The sequence below is a fragment of the Amblyomma mixtum genome, chromosome 1 (assembly GCF_055824585.1).
Source record: "Amblyomma mixtum isolate Tamu chromosome 1, ASM5582458v1, whole genome shotgun sequence".
In the NCBI taxonomy this organism is placed as follows: Eukaryota; Metazoa; Arthropoda; class Arachnida; order Ixodida; family Ixodidae; genus Amblyomma; species Amblyomma mixtum.
This window is the reverse complement of record NC_143012.1, coordinates 215728429-215752149: the sequence shown is the minus strand read 5'-3', so window position 1 is coordinate 215752149 and position 23721 is coordinate 215728429. Positions and strand designations below refer to the sequence as shown.

The 23721-nt window shown below is 47.1% G+C and overlaps 1 protein-coding gene across 3 annotated transcripts in view; it reads right to left on the bottom strand.

Moving 5' to 3' along the window:
* The window catches only part of LOC149370801 (kelch-like protein 8), a 56440-nt gene extending 33477 nt beyond the window's left edge, over positions 1-22963 (bottom strand). For 2 of the 3 annotated variants that reach the window (XM_089563213.1, XM_089563226.1), the window contains exon 1: positions 22641-22963. The gene's annotated coding sequence lies outside the window, so the exon portion shown is untranslated. Of the gene's footprint in view, positions 1-3465; positions 3570-22640 lie in introns of those variants that run through there. The other variant, XM_089563219.1, reaches the window with a different exon arrangement.
* Positions 22964-23721: the final 758 nt, after the last annotated feature.

The following is a 23721-nucleotide window of genomic DNA, read 5'->3' as shown; positions in this document are numbered from 1 at the left end:
TCGTGTCTCCCTGCCTGAGGCCCTTCCTTATTGGAGTTTTATTGCTAACTGGAAAAAATTAATGCCGTCGCTGCTAAGATTCAGCTCCCACAACTGTCCTATGATGACGTGGACGCTATACATCGGCTGCCCTCGAAAGCGGATAAGATTCCTGCTATTATTTGCCAGTTCACAAGGCAAAAAACCCGGGACCTGTAGTGGGCAAACAGGAAAAAGATAGCAAATGAAGATAGCGAAGTCCATGTGCTTGAGAACCTGACCAAAATGAAACTCGAACTGCTGAAAAAAAAAACAAAAAAAAACAAAGGAATGCTCAAAACAACACGACTTCAAATATGTTTTTCACACAAATGGAAAGATACTGCTGAGGAAATCTGATGGCTTGTCAGCGATTATCATTTCAAAAGGAAAGTTCCCTTGATGCAATGCTTTAGGGGCTAGGCCCTCGCTAAGAAATCAACTTTCTGCACCCCTAATGTACCTGCCTTCCCCATTTTTTAACCAAACAATGTCTCAGTTCTTGCTGCCATCTGCTTTAAGCACTGCGTCTGCTCAGAAAAAAAAAAAACTGCATATCTTTTTTTCACATCAGTGTACAGTCCCTGCGCAACAAAGGTGAAGAGTTCGAAACTTTCCTCTCTGCGCTTAACTTACGTTTCAACATAATTTGGTTACTGAAACTTGGTACCACAACATCGAATAAGCCTTACAGTTACCAAACTACAACACATATGTACAAAACTTTTATTGATAGACGAGGTGGGGGCGTGTTGATGGCGATAGAAGAGAAATTTAAATGCAGCTTTCTTGCCAATATCACACTAACTCATGATGACTATGAAATACTCTCGTTACAAAGTGGTAAAAATGTCTTTTCTGTATTCTACCGCCCTCCAAAAAGCAACTCTTCGAATTCTGCCTGCTTCCTTGGTGAATACCTCCAATGGGTCACTGAGAACAATCTTAATCTTGTTCTAGGAGGTGACATAAAAATAGATTTTCTATCACACTCAGCTAATAAATTAGAGGTTGAGTCGATACTGCAATGTAATGGCTTTATTAACGTTATAGATGTCCCCACATGATTACAAGCGGCTACAGCAATCGACGTCTTTTTTACTAACTCCCCAGCTAATCGTCTGAATTCTGGAGTAATAAATGGCCACATAAATGGTCACCTTCCAATATACATGGTTGTTGACTGTGCCCCTGCTCTTGAACACTCTATATTTACAAGTATCACACACCGACGTATTAACAATGACACACTGAATCACTTTAAGACAGCAAGAAGGAGCTAGACACCGCAGCGGACACGGGACAGAGAAAGAAGACGACACAGGGCGGTACTTGCAACTAAAATTTTATTTGAAACTTCATGGCTTTATAAAGACAGAGGCACGTGTGATCTTGCAATCGGGTAAAAAAGGTTGAATGAAAAGCAACAGATAACAACACCTAACTGACAACAATGCACAGGAAAGATATGCGAGTCACAATGTACAGAAATCAGACTTTAAAACGCTATGCAATGCTCATCATGCGAGTCACAATCTACATATACCAGAAGTGTTAAAAACCGTCGACCGCATGTGGAAGCATGAAAACCACAAGACAAAGGAAGAAAAAGAACGTCAAAAGGAAGCCACCCAACCTGTTACCTGTCAAGGAAACCCAGTTCTTTTTGGAGGATGGAAACCGAAGGCGAACTAACGCATTCATCCGGTTGCGAGCGCAAGATGGCAATGGCCTCTACAATCTCTCTCTCAAGCTGCCCCTTCCTTCTTCCAAGAATCTGGGTCTGGCTGAACTGAGGGCAACAACCCCGACACTTGCGGCAATGAACAGGCAGATTCGAACCCCCCGCCTCCCCCAAGGGACGCGCATGTTCTCTCAAGCGATCATTTAAGCACCTACCGGTTTGTCCAATATAAAAACGCCCACAACTGAGGGGGATCTTGTAGATTACCCCTGTTGCACATGTGACACGCTTATTTTCTTCCAAATGTTTCTTGCCGCAAGTTCCTCGAATCGAGTCCCCTTTTCCCACTAGATTGCATAATCTAGAGAGCTTACAGGGTGCCGAAAATACAATGTCGATGCCATATTTGCCTGAAATCTTTTTGAGATTATGTGAAACCCTGTGCAGATAGGGAATGACTTCCACTCTTTTCTGGCCGGCTGGTTCTTGGGAAGCAACTTTTTTCTTTTTACTGAGCTTATTGGCCACTGTTTCAGCAACCGCAGTTAACAGAAACCTCGGGTACCCTGCCTTTTCCAGCCGCTCTACTTGAAGGGAAAAACTGGACTTCAACATATGAGTGCATGATTTTAAAACTGCGGATCTAAAACAGGAGGAGGCAATACCCCGCTTTACCACCTTGGAGTGGGAGGAATCAAAAGGCAGCAATGCTTTCTTTGACCTAGGTTGGAAGGCCCAGCACACATGATCACTTCTGTTAAAAGATAACTTTAAATCCAGGAACTGAATAGATCCGTTTTGTGGAAGTTCTAGAGTGAATTTAAGAAATTGTGAACAGTTTGAGAATACACTTAAGATCTCGCCAGCTACTTCTGTCAAAGAATCATGAGAAGAAAGTTTCAAAATAATTAAAAAGTCGTCTACATATCTGATGATTTTTGCTATGAAAGGTTGGGTTAGCTTGAGCTCGAGCACTCGACCTAGACGCGCAAGAAATATTTCACACAGCACTGGCGCGACACTGGAACCTATACAAATTCCTTTTTTCTGCACATACAATTTCTCGCCAAAGGAAACAAAAGTAGAATCAAGATAAAAAGCGAGCAGCTCCATAAAAGAATCAGGAGACACACCACAGGTATTCTGGAATCCAACCACGCCGGTAACGTCAATCAGTTCTCTTACTGCACTGAAAAGTTCATCGTGCGGAATCGAGTAAAACAACTCTTCCACGTCGACGGACAACGCACAGTTGGCACTTGGAACACCAGAATTCAATGCTGCAATCAAGGTGTCAGACCCAGCTATCTTGAAAGGATCATCAGGCTTTAGTTGTCCCAAATGTGTTTTAAGGAACTTGCTGACTTGAGCCTGCCAGCTTCCTCTTTCTGTAACTATAGCCCTGAATGGGCACAGATCTTTATGCGTATTTGCCGTGAAGAAGATGCTCAGAACGTTCAAATCACATCCCAGCACCTGTTTTGATAGCTTCTGTAGGTTGAGATTATCTAAAAGAGCCACTGCCCTGCTCTTAACTTTGGAAGGTTTTTGAGATACAGGCTTAAAGTTCTTACTCACGGCACTGATGGCTTTTTCTTGGCCCGTGTCCTGGCCCGTGTCCGCTGCGGTGTCTAGCTCCTTCATGTCTCACCAACTGGCCTACACATCTACCCTCCTAAGTTTAAGACAGCCCTATCAAATGTTGATTGGAGTGTTGGGCAAAGCAAAAATGACCCAGAAGATGCTTACGACACATTTCTTACCTAATTTAAATCCTTTGTGATGAAGAAGAAGTGCCCGCGCGGCAGCCAGACTGCTCTCGGCGAGCGCGCGCTTCCTGTTGGTGCCGTTGGTTGGTGTCGGCCGACTTTTCGACGCATCTGACTCGCCTGCGCCAAGTGCTCACTTGTCTCACCACCGCAGGGCTGCAATTAAATTTGAAAAAGTGCCATTTCGGAGCTCGCCAACTGACCATCCTCGGTCACGTCGTCTCTAAACACGGCATTCTTCCGGATCCCGCAAAACTTCGTGCGGTCGCCGAATTTCCGAAGCCGTCCACGCCCAAAGGACTGCGGAGTTTCATCGGTCTATGCTCATATTTTCGCCGCTTCATCCAGAATTTCGCCACCATCATTTCACCTTTGACGCGACTTCAAGCCCAAAATTCCTTGTCGTCGTGGTGCTCCAAATGTGATGATGCTTTCGCTACAATGCGCCGGCTCCTTACTTCACCACCCATACTTCGCCATTACGACCCGGATGCTCCGACCGAGATCCACACGGATGCTAGTGGCATTGGCATTGGTGCTGTGCTGGCACAACGGAAGCCTGGGTTTCATGAATATGTCGTCGCCTATGCCAGCCGCACACTTTCTAAAGCCGAGATCAATTACTCCGTGTCCGAAAAAGAATGTTTGGCCATTTTGTGGGCAATAACGAAATTTCGACCATATCTCTACGGCCGCCCCTTCGACGTAGTCACCGACCACCATGCTTTATGCTGGCTGTCGTCCTTGAAGGATCCATCCGGCCGACTTGGTCGTTGGGCACTGCGACTTCAGGAGTACGACATTCGAGTCATCTACCGTTCCGGACGCAAGCACTCTGACGCCGATGCCCTCTCCCGCTCACCGCTACTTGCCAACGATGCGACAATCTCTAGCATTGACCCCGTGCTTTCTTCGTTACGCCCTCCAAACATGCATCTGGAGCAGCGCAAAGACGCCTGGATAACCTCTCTCGTGCACCTCCTCTCCGGCCGCACTACGTCAGCGCCCTCCCGCTCGCTTCGACGTCAAGCCCGCCATTTCACTTTGCAAGACGGTCTTCTTTATCGCCGGAATTACATGCCAGATGGTCGCAAATGGCTGCTTGTCATACCTCGCCACTTACGTGCTGAAATCTGCGCATCTTTTCATGCCGAACCCCAGAACGCCCATGCTGGTCTCTTAAAAACATACACGCGCCTTCGGCACCGGTACTACTGGCGCGGCATGTATACCTTTCTACGAAAGTATATTCGCTCATGCCTTGACTGCCAACGCCGCAAGTCACCACCGCAGCGCCTTTCCGGGCCATTGCAGCCTTTACCTTGTCCTGCCCGTCCGTTTGATCGTGTGGGCATCGACCTTTATGGGCCTCTGCCGCCTTCTACTTCTGGTCACCGCTGGATTGTCGTCGCTGTCGACCATCTTACGCGCTATGCCGAGACGTCCGCTCTTTCGACGGCTACAGCCAGAGAAGTCGCTTTCTTCATTCTTCGCAACCTCGTTCTTCGCCACGGTGCTCCCCGCGAGCTCCTCGGCGATCGCGGCCGCGCGTTTTTATCCGACGTTGTTCAGGCGCTTCTACAAGAATGTCTCGTAGTTCACAGAACAAGCACGGCGTACCATCCTCAGACGAACGGGCTGACCGAAAGGTTTAATCGGACGCTCGGTGACATGCTCACTATGTATGTCACTCCCGACCACTCTAACTGGGACCTCGTACTCCCATTTGTGACGTACGCCTACAATACCGCCGTCCAGTCTACTACAGGGTTTTCGCCATTCTTCCTCCTTTATGGACGCGAACCTACCTGCTTGATGGACACCCTTCTCCCCTACCATCCTGACGCATCTGACTGCTCGCCTGCTTCTGAAATCGCCAAGTACGCCGAAGAATGCCGCCAACTAGCCCGATCCCTCACGTCTGACGACCAACATCGTCAGAAAGAACGGCGTGATTCTGGTCCCACCTACCCGCCGGCTCCCTTGTTTGGCTCTGGGTCCCTTCTGGTCCTCCTGGCCTGTCGTCCAAATTCCTCACCAAATATCACGGCCCCTACCGTGTTGTCTGTCAGAGTTCCCCCGTGAACTATGTTGTGGAACCTTTGACACCCTCCTCTGACCACCGCCGCCGTGGCCGTGAAACCGTTCACATCAGCCGCCTCAAGCCCCACCACGAACCCGTGATGTGTACCACGCCGTGAGTAGCCAGGATGGCTCCTCCTTCGCCGGGGGCCATTGTGATGAAGAAGAAGTGCCCGCGCGGCAGCCAGACTGCTCTCGGCGAGCGCGCGCTTCCTGTTGGTGCCGTTGGAACCAGTGCCTGTCGGTGAACGCCGTTCCGCGCTTTGTGCTTTGTGTCGAGCTGTGCTTTGTGCGTTGTACCCGAAAAACCCATTACACCTTATATGCACAAAGTTTTCCTCGTGTAACCTCCAAGAAACCCCGCAAAGCACACAAACCATGCCTAACCGCCGAATGCCTCAAAAAGATAAAAACAAAAACAGATCTTTACAACCGTTTTATCCAAACCAGGCCACTAGATGATCTTGAACAACTTAAAACATACCGGAATAAAGTTGCATCTTTTCTCCGCCAGGCGAAAATGGAGTATATGGAAAAACTGTTCAACCAAGACTCATTAAAAAGGAGCGATCTTGTGTGGCAAAATATCAACGGAATTTTAAATCGAGGTACACCTGTTACTAATGCACTTGAAATTTTAGTGAGCGATGAAACAGTGAGTGGAAAACGGCTAGCTGATGATTTTAATAACTTTTTTGTGTCTCAGGCAAATGTGAGCGACAGTTTTGTGAATAGGAAGTGTCTTGACTCGCGGGTTGGTTTCAGTGCTTTTTATTTCCAACTGATGCTAAGGAAATCAAAAATTGTTTCTTAGCTTTGCGCAACAGCAAATCGTCCGACATTGACGACCTTACAATTTCACCTATAAAATATATCGCAGATGTAATTAGTCCAATATTGGAATTTATTTTCAATAACTGTATTGAACACACAGTGTTCTCTAGAAAAATGCAGTTTGCTAAAGTCAAAGTTATTCATAAAGGTGGAGAAAAAAACCCTGTCAAATTATCGTCCAATATCTATTCTACCTGTTTTTTATAAGTGTCTTGAAAAGATCTCGTTCAAACAGATATCTAGTTTTTGCAACAAATACAACTTAATAACGCCCCGTCAGCATGATTTTAGGAAGAACCTTTCGACAGAAACGGCACTGCTAACACAAAAAGGGCTAATTTTAGCATCCTTCGAGCAGGAACTTCTCACTCTTGGCATTTTCATAGATTTTTGAAAACCTTTTGACCGCATCAACAACAAAATAATGCTAGCTAAGCTCGAGCACTACTGTTTACGCGGGCAGTTTCTTGGAATAAATCAGTCGTACTTAAGTTCTCGATCACACCAAGTAAAAATAAACAATGTCTTATCTGATATTAGGTACTTCGTTTCAGGTGTACCGCAAGGTAGTATCCTGGGGCCATTGCTGTTTCTTCTTTATGTTAACGATATTGTCTGTATTAGCAAACTTCCAACTTTCGTCATTTACGCTGACGACACCACTTTATTCTTTAGAACTGCACAGTTGCCAGATCTCGAAAAACAAGCCACAAAATGTTTACAGTTGCTCCTAGAATGGCCTGAAGACAATTTGTTAAACATAAACACCGCTAAAACGAAGGCTGTGCTTTTCAGGCCTCGTAATAAGTTGACAAATATGCCACCGCTCTGTTTAAGGACCGGTAAGTCACTTATCGAAGCGGTCCCTGCGGTAAAAAGCTCAGGTGTTATATTTAATGAAAACTTGAACTGGAATGATCGCGTTGACATGGTCGAGCAAGCTTTCAAAGGTTGTCGGTATATTTTGTCGACTGAAATAGTTCATGCCGGAGAGTATTAAGAAGATGCTGTATAGTGCACTCTTTTCTTCTGTTGTAAATTATTGCTTTTTGGTATGGGGTACCACGTCTTTTAAGAATATTGACCGCTTGTACCTCCTTCAGAAGAAAGCTGTTCGAAATGTAATGAATGCCCCTCAACTAGAACACTCCGAAACGATTTTCAATGAACTTTGCCATATCCGTTTGCAACAGCTGTACGAAACTTTACTTCTGCGGTGGTATAAAGCCTATATTGATAAAACTAATTGTCCAGTGATAAAGCTGTCAGCCTTGCAATGCCAAGAACCAAAATACCGCGTACGCAAGCGACATTAATTAAAATGGTATGTACCAAGAATACGAACAAGTTATGGTTGTCAAATGTTGAGCTGCACTCTCCCATGACATCTAAATAAGGAATCCGAAATGATTAGCACCTAATACCATATTTGTTATTTTTGTTCTTTTGTTTTCCGATAGTGGCATGTTATGTACCACTGCAATGCCTCCGTAGGGTGTATCGGCCTCGTCAAGCCTTTATGTTGGCTTTTTGTCGGCGCACCCAACATCGTCATGATGTTAAATAAAATGATTCTGATTCTGAACTTTACGAAGGACTACGGTAGCTATGCAGTCGTTGTAGACCCATTCCAGTATTTCCGCATAAGACTCTTATACATCGTGATTCCGCAATGTCTGCATGACTGCTGAGGTTTCCACTGATTAAAATGCTTTCTCGTAATTAGTGAAGGCTATATAGAGAGGTTGGTTCTATTTTTCGCATTTCTCTATCACCTGATTGATAGTGTGAATATGGTCTATTGTCGAGTATCCTTAACCAAAGCCTGCCTCATCATTTATTTGATTAAGTCTAAGGTTGTGCTGATTCTATTAGCGATTACCTTATCAAACCTTGTAGGAAACGGACAGTAAGCTGATCGGTCTGTAATTTTCCAAGCCCTTGACTTCTCCTTTGCTATGGATTCAGGTAATGTTAGCGTCTACTGGTCTGTTAGCTAATCCATGATAGCACAGTACGTGCCCACCCCTTACTACTGTAAACGTTTTATCTGTGCTCCTAACCTCGCTAAGCCCTATGACATCCCATTTAATACCAGAACCTGAAGCTGGACCTCGCAACATTTAATACTAGAACATTATCCTGTGAGGCTAGTCTGGCAGTGCTGTTCTAGGAACTAGCGGGTATTTCTCGTAATCAATAAAGATTACGAAAAGGCATTTGACACAGTGGCAACCTCAGCAGTCATGAAGGAATTGCGGAATCAGGGTGTAGAAGAGAGTTGCTTGAAAATACTGAGAGGCATCTATAATGACTGCACAGCTAACGTAGTCCTTCATTAAGTCAGCAATAAAATTTCAATAAAGAAGGGTGTAAGGCAGCGAGACACGATCTCAAAAAATGCTTTTCACCCCTTGTTTACAAGAGGTGTTCCAAGGCCTGGATTGGGAACAGTTAGGGATAAGAGGTAATGGAGAGTACCTAATTTGCGAATCGCTTATGACATTACCGTGCTAAGTCACGCTGGAGATGAACTGCAAAGCATGATCAATGAGCTAGACAGGCAGAGCAGAACGGTGACGCTAAAAATTAACATGCAGGAAACCAAAGTAATGTTCAAAAGTCTCGCAAGGGAACAGCAGTTCACAATTGGTAACGAGGTGCTGGAAGTCGTTAGGGAATACGTCTACTTAGGGAAGGTAGTAACCGCTGATCCGGCTAATGAGAAGGAAATAACTAGAAGAATAACAATGGGGTGAAGCGCACATGACAGGTTCTCTCAGATCATGAGTGACCGTTTACCAGTATCCCTCAATAGGAAAGCACACAACCGGTGTATCTTACCGGTACTCACCTATGGGGCAGAAACGTGGAGGCTAACGGTAAGGGTTCAAAATCAGTTGATTACGCAGCGAGCTATAGATAGGAAGATGATAGGCGTAACATTAGGAGACAGGAAGCGGACAGAGTGGGCGAGGGAACAAACGTCGGTGAATGATATCCTAGTCGAAATCAAGAGGAAGAAATGGGCTTGGGTGGGACATGTAATGCGAAGGCAAGATAACCGTTGGTCCTTAAGGGTAACGGAGTGGATTCCAAGAGAAGGCAAGCGTAGCAGGGGGCGGCAGAAAGTTAGGTGGGCGGATGGGATTAAGAAGTTTGCGGGGATACGGTGGCCGCAACTGGCGATGGACAGGGTTAATTGGAGAGACATGGGAGAGGCCTTTGCCCTGCAGGCTGCTGCTACTGTTGATGATGATGGTAGCTGTGCCACGCTATAGATATCTTCCAGTATTTTTACATAAGTCTGTTATACACCCTAATTCCGCAATGCCTTCATGACTACTAAGTTTCGACTGAGTCAAATGCTTCCTTGTAATCTATAAATGCTATATATAGGTATATATAGGTTGCTTATATACTCTGCGCATTTGTCTGTGAGCTGACTGATTGTATGAATATGGTCTACCTGTATTGTCGAGTACCCTCTACGAAAGCCTACCTGATTATTTGGTTGACCGAAATCTAAGGTTGTCCAGATTTTAATAGCGATTACCTTTGTAAATACCTTGTAGGCAACGGACCGCAAGCTGATAGGCCTGTAATTTTTCAAGCCTTTGACCTCTCCTTTCTTATGGATTAAGATAATGTTCGCGTTCGTCCAAGTTTCTGGTACGCTCGAGGTCATAAGGGATTGCGTAAACAGGGTGGCTAGTTTTTCTTGCACAATCTTCCCTCCGTCCTTCAAGACGCTTTCTCTCTTTGCATTGCTCCTTAGGCTTTCCTTACTTCCTCTTTCTTTACTGGCGGGACGTCCCATTGCTGCGTGCTAATGCCTCTCTCATTAACGTCCTCATTGCATTGGCTGCTGTATATATGTGTGTAGAACTCCTCGGCTATTTAACTATCTTATCGATATTGCTAATGGTATTGCCCACTTTGTCTCTTAAAGAATACATCTGGTTTTTGCGTATGCCTACTTTCCTCTTCACCGCTTTCAGGCTACCTCCGTTCATTAGAGCATGCTCGTTCTTCTACATAATAAATTTCCTTATGTCAGATACCTTGCGCAACCTTGCTGTCCTCTGCCAAAAGTGAAGTGACGTCACCACGCGCTGCAGCAGCTTCCGGTTGACCTTGAGGGTGCAAGGGTGGAAGAGCGGGCTAGTTGGTAGTTCATCTTGGGGGGAAAACACAGCGCACTCCTGAGACACGGACAAAGAAAGGCAAGCTACACCCTTGCAAGCTACATTTCTAGTTCCTCGGGCCCTTTTGTGTGTTTCTCTTCCGACCCTTCACAGCGCTGTATCGTCTTGCCTTTCTTTGTCCGTGTCTCAGGAGTGCGCTGTGTCCCCCCCCCCAAGACCTTGAGGGGGTGCGCGCGGCGCGTACCACTTCAGCGCAGCATGGCTCGAGAGCACGCGCAGCTCAGTCGGTCGCTACCGTGGCGCAGAATGAGAAGAGCCCGAGGCAGTGCTCAGAAGAACTTCGCGAAAATCGGCGCGAACGCGAGCGACCGCTGCGCGAAGATCCGTTGTTGCGTCCCCGTTAAAGCGGGGCTAAGGCTTCAGCGGCGAGAGGATCTTGACGAGCTAGCTAGCAGCGATGATAAGAAAGAACAGCACCAGGATCAGGAAGTGCGCCAAACTGAAACATACAAACGAACCACGAGAACGCCAATGCATCATTTCAAAAGCAATCCGTTCGGCTTTGCATATTTTCGGTGGGCGACACACTCTCATAGATTATAAGAAATTCCCTGGTAGCTGTAGACTTAAGCACCTCATTCATCAGTAACATCTATAGTGAAGCGGGGTTGAACGACCAGCTGTAGTGCTGAAATTCGCCACGTCATTGGCGGTAGCCTGGTGATTCTTTTTTATTAAGATAACACACTGCTGCCTCTTTTTTCGCTGCTAATCATGATAGTGGTTGTGAGCGTATGCTTACTGAGATGACCTACGCCGCCTGCTTCCTTAGTCGTTGCTGTTGGCACAACGGTTGTTGTGGGCGCATGCTTATTGATATATCCTGCGCCTTGCTCCGAACGCGCTGCTGAGCATGGGGTGCCGTCGATGTATATGTTTGCTGATAGCCTGATATAACCTGTGCCTGCTTCCTACACGCTGTTACGCGCAACAGTGATGGGTGTATGTTTACTGAGATAACGATAGCTCATTGACCGACCTCTGAGGGAGCGTTTCAAGGTATGAATGTGGGCGTATCTGCGATCGCTGCGTTACGCAGTTAGCCTTTCGGCGGATAAAGCCATTAGAGACACCAACGAAAGCCGATGGTAGCGAGTTGACAGTATATCTGCTCTTCGTAGTTGGTGGCCACGGATGCGTGTTTGGGTCAGATCGGCGCATGTGCCACAAGGCGCCACATCGAGTGTGGGGCGGGCCGTCGGGCGGCATGGCTTTCGGCAGTTGGCGCATTGTCGGGGTCGTCCTTTCACAGTGTCATCTTCAGCTGTGCCGCTGTTATAGCAGGAGCGTACGTTTTCTGCTATTCCTGCTTCGTTTTGCTACTGAAGTAGAGCTTTCATCACTTGATGACGACGCCAGAAGTCAAGGCGAAGCCTGATCGAAGCTGGCATAGCAAATCATGTCCCTGTCTCTGAAATCCATCGGCTGGACGTGTTGATTAAACTGAGCGAATTCATTCACCCGATAAATTCCATTATCAGCTTCACAGGTCTTATCGCAGCGGTGCGTTTCGCACAAACGCAGTGTTTGAATGGGTCGCGCTGGACGCTATCATCGCGTGCTGGATGCTGAGTTTGGCGACCATCGGCGAAGAGATGAACTGAAAGGAAAGCACTGTAGCACCTCGCGACGAACTTTCCTATTCCCGGATATTTCCTATTTGGCCGGGCATCCATGGTGCGCGCATAGGTGTTCTGGCCATCAGTAGCTGCTGCACTTTTATTTCTTGCACTAGAAACGGCGTTCGACAATCCAGATGTTTTAATTAATGCATGGAACGTGTTATGCGTCCACATTTTCGCCTTCCTGTGTCTGCCTTCCCATAGCTGTCCACTTGCCCGAGTCCGCACACTTCTGTTGGTCGGTTCGGAGACTAACAGCAAAGCCAGACCGCAGTCAAAGCTTTCCTGGTTAACAGCCCACGTCCGAGCTCACCCATGTTTTTATTATAGTACATACATGCACGGACGCGAATGTAGCTAGGGCAATAGGTTATCCATGTTCATCAGGCGAGCTCGGAAAAGAAGATAGAGTGATAGACGAGGAAGAAGATAGCCTTGAAGAATGCGCGGGCTTCAGTGGGAGCTCCCACATGAGAAGTGCAGAGAAGAGACTCAAAGCACATCCTACTCATACAAGAATCCCCTTCCGAACTGCACGCAGTCTGGTAACCAGGGCGTAGTATATATGAGGCTGCAAACTTTTTTGCAAGCTGCGGTTTGGGGTCGTCGCCAATAATTTGAAGTTTGCCATTCAATAGCGTCCCGAAGCAAACGGAACCAAGCGTGGCTAGGGAAATCATGTAACTTCTAAAGGATTTCGACGCCTCTACAAGAAGAAAGTTTTAGACAACAATTGAGGTATTATGAAAGACCCTATGTTCAGGGTGTTTGTCACTTGGGTTGTAGACTTCCAGTAGTTTAAATATCTGCTTTGTGTGTTTGATAAGAATTGACCGGTCTGCTAATTTAATGACTACAGTAAGGACACAGGACCAAAGGCAAAGTTTCTGCTTTGCTGATTCTGGCGAGGAGCTTTTTATTGCGCAAGCACTAGAGCCTCCACTCAGCCGCTCGGCCGTTGTCTTTGTGGTCCCTCTGTGTGGGCAGGCTGACATGACGCCACATGATCACGTGACCTAGCTGGCTCACCTGACACGTAGGTTGCTTCTCTGGCTATTTAGTACGCTAGCTTTGGAGCCTCCTCTCACCGATTCCGCCGATGCTTGCTGGTCCCTCTACGACCTTGAAGAGTTGGGTGGCTGAGTGCCAACCTCCTGGGTGGCAGGTGGCCCACCTAGGTCACGTGACCTTGAGACGTCATCATAACCTGCCCACCGGAGCAAACTTCCCACCTCGGCAGGTTGTATTTCGGTTAATAAGTGGTCAGTGGCAGCACCTGCCAACACAGGGCAGTGGCACATCGCTTAACCGCTGCGAAACTCCGCCAGGAGTGGTAACTCCCAGGTATCTATGAATCTAATTTAGAGAATAGAAACTGAACTGCAAGCCCGCCTAATTCGCATCTGGCCAAGCCACGATAAATCGTCCTTAATTTTTTTTCTGGATTCTGGACTATGAAACATATCAGGTGAACGGCGTATAAGTGCATAACCAACAACAGGCTTGCGGCTGTTGTTGGTTTTCAGGGACTATGGATTCCAGAATCTTTCGCCGGAAACTGCAGGCGAACGGGTTATTAACCAATTGGAGTTTGACTACATGGAGAATGGTTGTATTAGCTCAGTTTGTTGAATGCACGCCTGCTGCCGGCGCCATCCCTGACCATCGAGGGCAGGAACTCTGCCTCCCAGACCTTTTGTCCGCGCCGTACAAAGTACCCTACGCCAAACCGGGATTTCGGTGGCCCGTTTCTGAGAGAACTCGCGCGCCCTCCTGCCGTTGCCCGTGGCTCTAGTCCAACTGAAAAACGCTCACTTTTGCCAATAAGAGAACGCGGAATGTTTTTGATTACGACATAATACGCCGCTGAACGCTCTTCGTATCGGAGAAAGTACCTCGTAAAGCTCTGGCTATAATAATTTGACCGCCATTGTCGCGGCATTTGTACCTGGCTTACTGAGTCCGATTATTAGCATTCCTCGGCTGGGACTCGATCAGCATTCCAGTGCAGCCACATTATTCCCCGGAGCGGCGGCGGCGGCAGGCGACGGCGCGCCGCATTACGCAAGCAGAACGCTGACCTCTCCCGTGTTTATTTTGTTCCCTCTCCCTACCCGTTGTTTCCTCCCGCTTCTGTATCAGCAGCCGCTGTGGCGGCGACGACGCGACGAGGTCAAGGCACAGACAACGCCTCAGTCAGCGACTTCGCGGCGCACGGGGTTCGGCCCTTGGCAGCCGAAGCAGATGCGGGGCAGCGGTTATCGCCTTCACGTCTGCGGCCGCTTCAATCAAGGCGACTCGAACCGGCGCCGACTGGCGCCGACCTTCACTCACGACACACGTTTTGGCCTGCATCTCGGAGGAGGGTCGAGTTCGCGCGCCTGGGGCGTTTACGCGCGCAGCTGCCTGGAACACGTGGCGGAGCTGTGCGGCACGACAGCTGCGGCTGCACGGCTGCGAAGAGAGTGAGAGAGTGAGTGGATAGCTAAATGGCGGGAAGGGAGAAGCGTTTTGGCTCCGTCTTGAGAACACGCGCGGCTTCCTTTTCTCTTTTTTTTTTTGTAGGAATGAACTGTTGCCGCTCATTCGCCCGTTGTTTTGACTGTTTCGCGGCGCTCCTTTCTTTTGTCCTCACGTGCCTACTACTTCTTTTCGTCAATATTTTTTTTTCTTTCGCTGGGGTTGAAGTGCTGATAGACAGTGAGAGGAACACGTGCCTGCATACTACCCTGTTCATAAAAGATACCTCGGAAAAGGTGTCTCCGGGAGGGAGGCAAGGAGCTGCAGTGGAATTTGGTTTATTGGGATTTAACACCCCAAAGCGACTCAGGCTATGAGGGACGCCGTAGTGAGTGGCTCCGGAAATTTCGACCCCCCTGGGGTTCTTTAACGTGCACTGACATCGCCCAGTACACGGGCCTCTAGAACTTCGCCTTCATCGAAATTCGGCCACCACGGCCGGGATCGAACCCGCGTCTTTCGGGTCAGCAGCCGAGCGCCGTAACCACTGAGCCACCGCGGCGGGACAGCTGCAGTGGAATTAAATGATGTGTTCTAAAGTCGTTTGAAATGGGAAATGTTGTGATTAAGGTGGCCGAAAATAAGAGAAACGACGCGCACGGTGTGTACATATAGTGAAGTGAAAGTCAAGGTTTATTACTTCCAACATTTTTACTAAGGTCATGAGTATACAGACGGGTGTCCCGTAATCAGAAGGCTGTACCGGGACCTTCGATACATCATTGCAACAAAAGAAATAATAACAGCATAGTTAACCGATGCTTATCAAATATAGCAAATAACATATAAGTACTTCGACGCAAAAAACAAAGTCTAACATCAAAATTACTCAGGCGATGGACTTACAAAAAGAATAAAGCATCAGCAATCCAACATAAATATCTTCAGCTTATTCTTGAATACAGGCAAAGAAAAGAATAGTCGGAGAAAAATTGGACGCAGCAAAGACAGCTTTCTTGTTTCCTTTTTGGGAAAAGTTGGCGCCCGGTGTACTCTGTGACGTAATCGAGAGGCAGCAGAAGCTCCAAGATTGACATCATGCATACAGTTTGGTAAGCAGACACCGCCGACTGTTCTCTATTGTCTGCTTGTTCGCTGTGCCCAAAGAGGTTATCTGCATTATGCTGTTAAAGAGTGCCGACTTGCCTAATTGCAGCCGTGTCGTGTCCCTGCCTTCTTGCTCATACTGTTTATTTATTTATTTTTATTTATACCTTCACTGCCAAGGTATTTCAGAGGGCAGTGGTACCAAATAAAGGATACAAAAGTGAACCATGGAGAAAAAACAACAACAAAAAAGTTGTATATGGTTTACTCTCCTTCGTCATTTCTCTCTTTTACCGCTCTACCTGTCGTTATCGCTATCCCTCCGTCATTGCTAGCCGCATATCCGGTGCTCGAGGTAAATGAAGAAGTTTCTGCATACAGCACCCACCTTTTTCTTTTTTGTGTGTGTATTTGTTTCCATATAAATACAACCACTATCCCCAACACTTCGTGCCACTTCTCGCTTGCTTTACATGGTTCTCTTAGTGTCTACACACTAGCATGGGGTTTCCGACGGTCGCCCGTACGGCTGATCTTGGCTTTACCGTTCCATGGAAAGGCCGGCTCTTGGGTGAGGTTCCGTTCGCCTGCGCATTCTAGCAAATTTGCGAGGCAAAACTCTCAATTTTCTTTTCGCCATCCCGGGACGAGGCGAAACAGAAGAAAAAGAAAGCGACCTCTTTTGAACGAACACCCCTTAAAGGGGCCCAGAAACACAATCTTAGTTAACTGTTTTGCCTGTTGATTGCATACAGTGAGTTATAATGGTGCTATTAGCGTCGGTAATACCGCGTACATTCCGTTTTTTAATATTTTAATCTCCTCCCAAAAACAACTTCACGGCTCTGATGGTGTCGCCACACAGTGGCGGGTTTCTAGCAGCGGATATGACATCACCTGGCGCGAGCTTGATGACCGGACAAACAGTAAATATACTGCAAATTGTGTGAATAAATAGAGACACATTTTGTTACCTGTCTGCGTTTTATATTAGATCAACAAAAACAATTTGTTTGTCTTAGATAAAAGCCCTGCAAAGCAAGTAAAATAAAAATACACCACCAGGGGCGCTCTGGCATGGAAACAACGCTGCCAGTCTCACAGAGAGCAGGCAACCATGGAGTACAAACTTCCGCGACGTGCTCTGGCTGGCTGTTTTGATTGGTTGCGCCAGGTGCCGTCATTGGGAGAGCGAAATAGGAGTGGGAAGCCCCGCCAAAATCGAGTTGAGGGCAGCGTTTTGTTTGCTTGTATTTTGAAATTTCTTCATTGAATAACTCCCGTTCCTGTGCATCGATTCCTGTAATTCTTTTTAAGTCAGCATCTGTGTGACATAAAGAACCCACCTGAAGTATAGCCGGTATTCCCCAGGCAGTGTTTCGCAGCCCCTTTAAGGGCATCCCGTCAGGTATAAGCTGTGACTGAACAGTGTTCCCACTCCGAGGGTTGCATGACGATTATCTGTCAGGTCTATCTGAATAGCGCACTCGTTTCCCACGAGACGAACGTGAGGGTTATCGGTTACGGCATAATAAATTGATAATATTATCACACTACAACGGCCGATTTGTAGACTCACAGAGAAGGTTGATACGTTCATGAAATTAGGAAATGCACGGGTGTGGGGTGTCCGCAGTTGGTCCAAAAAAGAGTTAATTTGAGGTCACCAGGAGACTTTTTCCTACAGTAGGTGCCATGTCCAAGTTTCGCGGACAAAATTTTTGAAAACTGGAAAATTGCAAGATACTGTTACGGAAATATTTAAGGAAATGGTCCATTGTTATGATATGCAGCAAAATCTTTTTTTTTTTAAGTGTTTCCATCTATCGCATCGAGCAGGTAAGACTGCCATGAAAAACCGATGGGGAACGCTTTTGACGATAGGAAAAACGTTCATAGAAAAAAAAAAGTGAAGACTGCCGTCTGGTGACCTGTGGGTATATTGAGTGTTATTGTGAATTTTTGGAATATATGAAAAACTTGCGTTCTTAAAAGTTTTCCCGCTCAAAAATGCTTTTGTCCAGAATTGTTGGGTATGCTGGGATTATGCTGATGATGATGATTTTGACTGGGTAGACCTACGACGTTTACCACAGCGAAACCCTCATAGAGAGCTATCGCTGCAAAAGGGGCATAGGGACTTACTTCTCTGCCAGCCTCATCGGTGCACCGCCTTGCCCTGGAGACAAAAGGCCATCGTTGTCAGTTCTCCGGCCCCGGAGTACATGGAGAGATCTGCAGGAGCGTGTCAACCGAATATCGTGCAGGCGCTTGAAAACAAGGATAGCGGAAACTGTATGGTTGTCGCCGGCGTGTGCGGAAAAACTCATGACAACAGGCTGTTTACTCGCGAGCTCCGGTATCGCGTGAAAGTAACGAGGTTGACGGGCACATGACATTGGGATGGAGGTCATGTCGGCAGACTAATTAGGCTTTGGCCACAGCGAACAGATATGCATTATCGCGTACAATCATGATGGGTGAAATCAGCCTGCATTTGCGGTAGACTTTGACTTAAACGGATCCAGTTTTTTAGGGTCGCTTAAACTCGTCGACTCAAAACTCGGTTAGAAGGTTCTTGTCAACCGAGATTGGTGGTACCAATCTTTGCAAGCATGCAACACGTGCAATGCAGCTCGTGCAGCTACAAAGCGTCCCCGCTGCTTTAACTATCGCGCCATGGCTAGGCGACAACGCTGTTGCGCCATATGAAGCAAGACAATAAATCTGTAATTATTTCCTTACACTATCTCTGGCGCAGGTCGGCGGCGACTCGCTGTGAGTGGAGGCTTAGAAGTTGTTAAAAAGTAGGATATTACTTGATTGATTGCGTGTCTACGCATGCCTGTTGTCAGAGACGATATTGTGGCTGCAAGAAGCGTGTCTTGCTGTGATCGGAAGATTGCATTATCCTGACGCAAAAGGCAAACAAAAAAATTCCGTTGTTGATGATGGTGATGGATTTTGATGGAGTAAAGACATCTGTGGCCAAAGAGCTCCATAACACAATTTCATCCACTCAAGGTGTGGTCATTGACCTATTTCCTAAACGCTTCACCTCAGAATAGGTGGACAACTAGGCCAGGAGAAAGCAAGTAAGAAAGAAAAGAATATTCTGTTGTCTCGATGCTTCTGATCGCATGGTCAATCACGCAGAATATGACGAGTGCAGAGGAAGATGGGGACGCTGTTAGCCTCTGAGTATTGCTTCATGCGTATGCATTGAGTCTGACCGGCAATTTAAATTAGCGCAAACTAAACGAAGTAACACTCCTTGTAATCCTCCAGTGCGTGCAAGCAAAAATGGAAGAAACAATTATGACGTCATCATCATCATCACCTACGTATAGTGGGCGTAGCCAAACTGCGTCCACTGACAAGACAAAGACCTCTATCATCTATAATCAGCCCTTCTTATGTTTGCAAAACCGTTGCAAGTTTGCTTCTAGCGCTCTAACAGACATAGTAAGAGCAGAAAGCAAATCTAATTTTATTCCCTTTTTGTTGAGCAGCGTTAAGAGTCTGCGATGAAAACTGTGCAACAAGTTATTATGAACGCGTACAAAAAAGAATAAGCCCTCGAGAGCTTGTTCTAGCTGAAGCAAACTGCGATATATACAGAACCATACTTCCGCGAAAATATGACCAAAACCCGTTTTATTCGCTCTCGCGCACGCAGCGATCGAAAATGTCACCGATCCGTTTAACCGCGAAGCATAAACACACGACCAAAGCAGGGCTTCGACAAAGCCGCACGGTCCCGTTCTCGCAGAACGGGGTGTGTGGGAGGCGGTGCGAATATTGATCGGCGAATTTGCACTCCTTGAGCGATGGGGCTGGCTGTCCCCGGACGCCGAGTGCAAGGCACCAACGGCGTTGGCAGTTCGCCCTGGACTGTTGCGTGAAAAGAGAGGAGTTCTTTCAGACTCGAAAGGAACTAACTCGTCGTCGAGCCGGCCTCATAATTCATCTCTTAGCGGCGGCATTGAGGCTGTTCGTTGCTTCGCCGGCTGGCATATGGTCTCGAGTTCCGGCCCCGAAATTTCCCCAGGTCGTCCCTAGAGGGAAGGAGAGGTAAGGAAGCGCCATCTAGGTAGAGCAGAGCGCAACAGCGCCCGGGCTTCGCGATCGAAGATGAGCCCCTCCCCGGCGATTTAGCGCTTTGTCCTGCGGCGCCTCCGAAGAAGGCAGGCGGTGTTCCAGACCGCCTCTTTTCCGCCCGGAAGTTCAATCAACCGAGACGCCGGCGGACTTCGCCACATGTAGTACAGCTTTTGAGGTCGTACACAACATGGTCGCGCACGCGGAATGCGTGCGTTAATGGAATGACTTTAATTGAGGCGGAGTGTATGTGTATATATGTGTGCGTGCGTGTGTGCGTGTGTGTGTGTGTGAGAGAGAGAGAGAGAGCTGGTGAGCGAGTGAGTGAGAGTGAGTGAGTGAGTGAGTGAGTGAGTGAGTGAGTGAGTGAGTGAGTGAGTGAGTGAGTGAGTGAGTGAGTGAGTGAGTGAGTGAGTGAGTGAGTGAGTGAGAGGGCATGCTAGGAAAGAACACAATCCTGCTCTCCCCACCCACATCGATCAGTTACATATAAGTCACTCTGTAATCTGCAAAGGGTGAGTGCGCATTTTGTCTGAGAGCACTTTTTCCCAATTGTCTTCATATATGCAGCACTAAATAGCCACAAACCCCGTCGACATTTCAGTTCCAGCGGGTTTACTTCAATTCTGGGTGCTCGATGTGTGTGTAGAGAGAATGCTAAAGAGCGAATGTGAGAAAGGAAGAGAGGTGCAGAGACCGCGCGCATGTTACGCGCATTTCCCTCTCGCGCCCTTAACCAGCCTAGAATTTTTAAGCTTCGGACTCTTATACTGCCGGATGTGACAGTGCTGGCGGCATTTTTTTTTATTACCATAGTTTGATGCAATTGGCTGCAGACAAGGCGTGGTGATGTAGGCGTATGTGTAATGTTTCCGCAAACACCGAAAGAGTCGAGGCGTGTACCTCTGACGCAAGATACAGTGAGAGCCCTTATCGCTTCTTGTCAGCGTGACGCATGAGCAATCTCGTGATAAGTCGGCAAACATGCTCCTGGCAGCTGTTTCCGAGCGCTGTCATAAACGGAACTGTAATCTCCTCCTGCGCCGCCTTCTTTTTTATGTGTGGTCGGTGTGTTGTGACAGCGCGTCAACTGTCTCGGTTTCGTACCTCGAACCCGAGGCGTCATTTCTGCGTCCGACGTAAGCTCCTCCTCTCTGGGTAGCTGCTGATAGCCACGATTGTCAGGTCTCCGCCGTGTTTCAACATAAGAAATCAAGCAGTTATCAACCCTTGACCCTTGTGTGTATTACGCCCGGCTAGCGATAAGCATTTACTACGGACGCGAAACAGGTAAAAGTTATTTGCCTTGCTGTAGAACATGTCCAATATTCTTCGAGAAAAATTTTGAATATAATAAAGTTGTAAGGTACTGTTATGGAAATATTGAAGGTAATGGTCCATTCTTCCCATGAGTAGCAATTTTTTTTTCGAAAGTTTCGAAGCATTTGAGACATCCCTAGAAAACCAATGGGGAACGCTTTTGACGATGCAAGCCCGTTGACCACGGATCTGCGGATGTATTGATTGTTACAGAGAAATCTTGCAATATAAGAAAAAAAATGCGTTCATAATTTCTTTTCCGTTAAAAAATCCTTTTGTCCAGAATTGTTGGGTATGTCCTGATATACGCATAGTAGAAAGAAGAAGAAAATTGAAAACAGGCTCGTTTTATAGCATCCAGCTTGCTATCGCCGGTCCATATACCATTTCCACTGATCAAGATTTCAGTTGAACTTTTACTTCGGGGGCGTTGTGAAACTAGCGCTCCAACATGCATGCCTAAGACATGTCTACTAGCGTTTCAGAGTCTTATTGCCGCACATTAATTCCAAAAAATGGTTGAGAACAGCAACGCAGAGAACTGCTACTTCTGTCTGTTTTTAACTATTGTGTTTTTTGTTATTTGGTTTAACACTCCAAAGCGACTCAGGCTACGAGGGACGCCGCAGTGGAGGGATCCGGATAATTTTGGCCACCTGGGGTTCTTTAACGTGTCCTGACACCGCACATTACACGGGCCTCTAGCATTTGGCCTCCATCAAAATGCAATCGTCGCAGCTGGGGTCGAACCCGCGTCTTCCGAGTCAGAAGCCGAGCACCATAACCATTAAGTTACCACGGCGACTCTATTTTTCACTATTTGTAGTATATACGAATTGAAGCAAAGCTGGAATGAGCATAAAACCGTCTACATTATATACTGAAGCTCGCTAGTGCCATCAGAGACACTGCTTTTCTTGGATCTCAATGCTAGATGCCTACATTTTGGACGCTGATTACAACCAGCTTTCCTTTTGTGAACTTTTTGTCTTTTTTTTTGCCACATATCATGTATAGCATCAGTAGAGGACCATGCCCAATGGCCATGCCAGTGCTATGCAAAGGCAACTTAATCACGTCTTAATATACGGATGTGAATTGCGCGCGTTTAGACGGTGTGCATCATTTTATTCCCTAAGTTACTATAGGCACCGTATTCGGGAACAAACCATCGCAGCCGCTGTCACTGCCGTCACACGTTTAATATCAGCATCACCGCTGGTCAAACAAATTATTTTTCTCGTTCACTTCTATTCCATCTTCGCATGTTTTAGGAGCCGGTTGGGTACTGCCATCGGGTCCTCTCCATAGCAGAACACATTCCAAAACCCCATATGGAAACGAGGGCGGTTCCACCAACAGCATGCTCTTACTAACAACGCCGACGGCACGACAAGATTTAATAATGGACCAAACAGCTGTTTCTATCGCTCACCTTACAGGACCGGCTGGTTACGAAGGAGGAGATAGCCGCGCCGCACTTGGCTCATTCAGAAAGGCCGAAGAAGCGCGCGCTCCGTGCCTCCTTCCGTTCTTGGCTGTCGCCGCTGCTGTCGGGCCACGCGGGGGGGTGGTGGCAGTGGATGGACGCCGTACAGCCTTTTACTCCCCGGGGTCTCTGCCCCTGCGTCGCTGGCCCCCAAAGTCTTTCGGCACTGGTCCTCTTTTTCTGTTTTTCGCTCGCTGTGCCCCTCCGGAGAGCACTGTCCTAAAAATAAATCTGTTCCTGCATGTGCCGCTTCTTCCGCGCTGCACCATCCGGCTCCTAGGTACTTCTGAGGACACGGTGTCCCTAGGATGAGAAGAGATTCGACCTTTTCTAGGGAACACGCCGGTGCCCGCGAGTGAGCTTTCAGTGCCCTCTTGTATGCGCCAAGTGCTCACGTTATGTTTGTGGCGCACCGTTCACGGTACGGTTATTAATATTTTAAGGCGAAAGCCTTCAACAGCTCATACTGTCGTCCGTTAACAAAGCGTGGCACACGCGTTTAACTCGGGAACTAAAAAAGATAGAAGAAAACCAATAGTTGCTTCAGATATAGAAGGAAAAAATGAACCTAGAAGCCAGGTTTGATGACTGTAGATTAATTATTTAATTAATTATAGGCGAAAATGCCGAAATTGCGTCGAAACAGCGCGGACGTCGATATAGCCACGGGAACAGTGTGACGCAACATCCACCGGAAGTCGTCACGGCATAGTGTCCTCGGCTTTCGCCTCTCAACACTTTAGTTGCCAAAGTGTCCACGCAATTTTACATCGAAATACTACAGGCAGTAATTTTTGGCCCATTTCGGAGGGTCAGTTGCAACCAATGAAAAAAATAAATAAATAAAGCACTCAAAAAGACCGTTCACGGCGTCACACACACAAAAAAATTCAGCAGAATGTAATATAGTACTGACTCAGTCGAACAAACGCTGTTCAAGATCGTGAGTAAAACTAGAAAATGGCTGCTGGACGGGCGTACGAATCCGAAAGGGTTCGAGGAAAAAACAATTATTCAACGTTAAAGC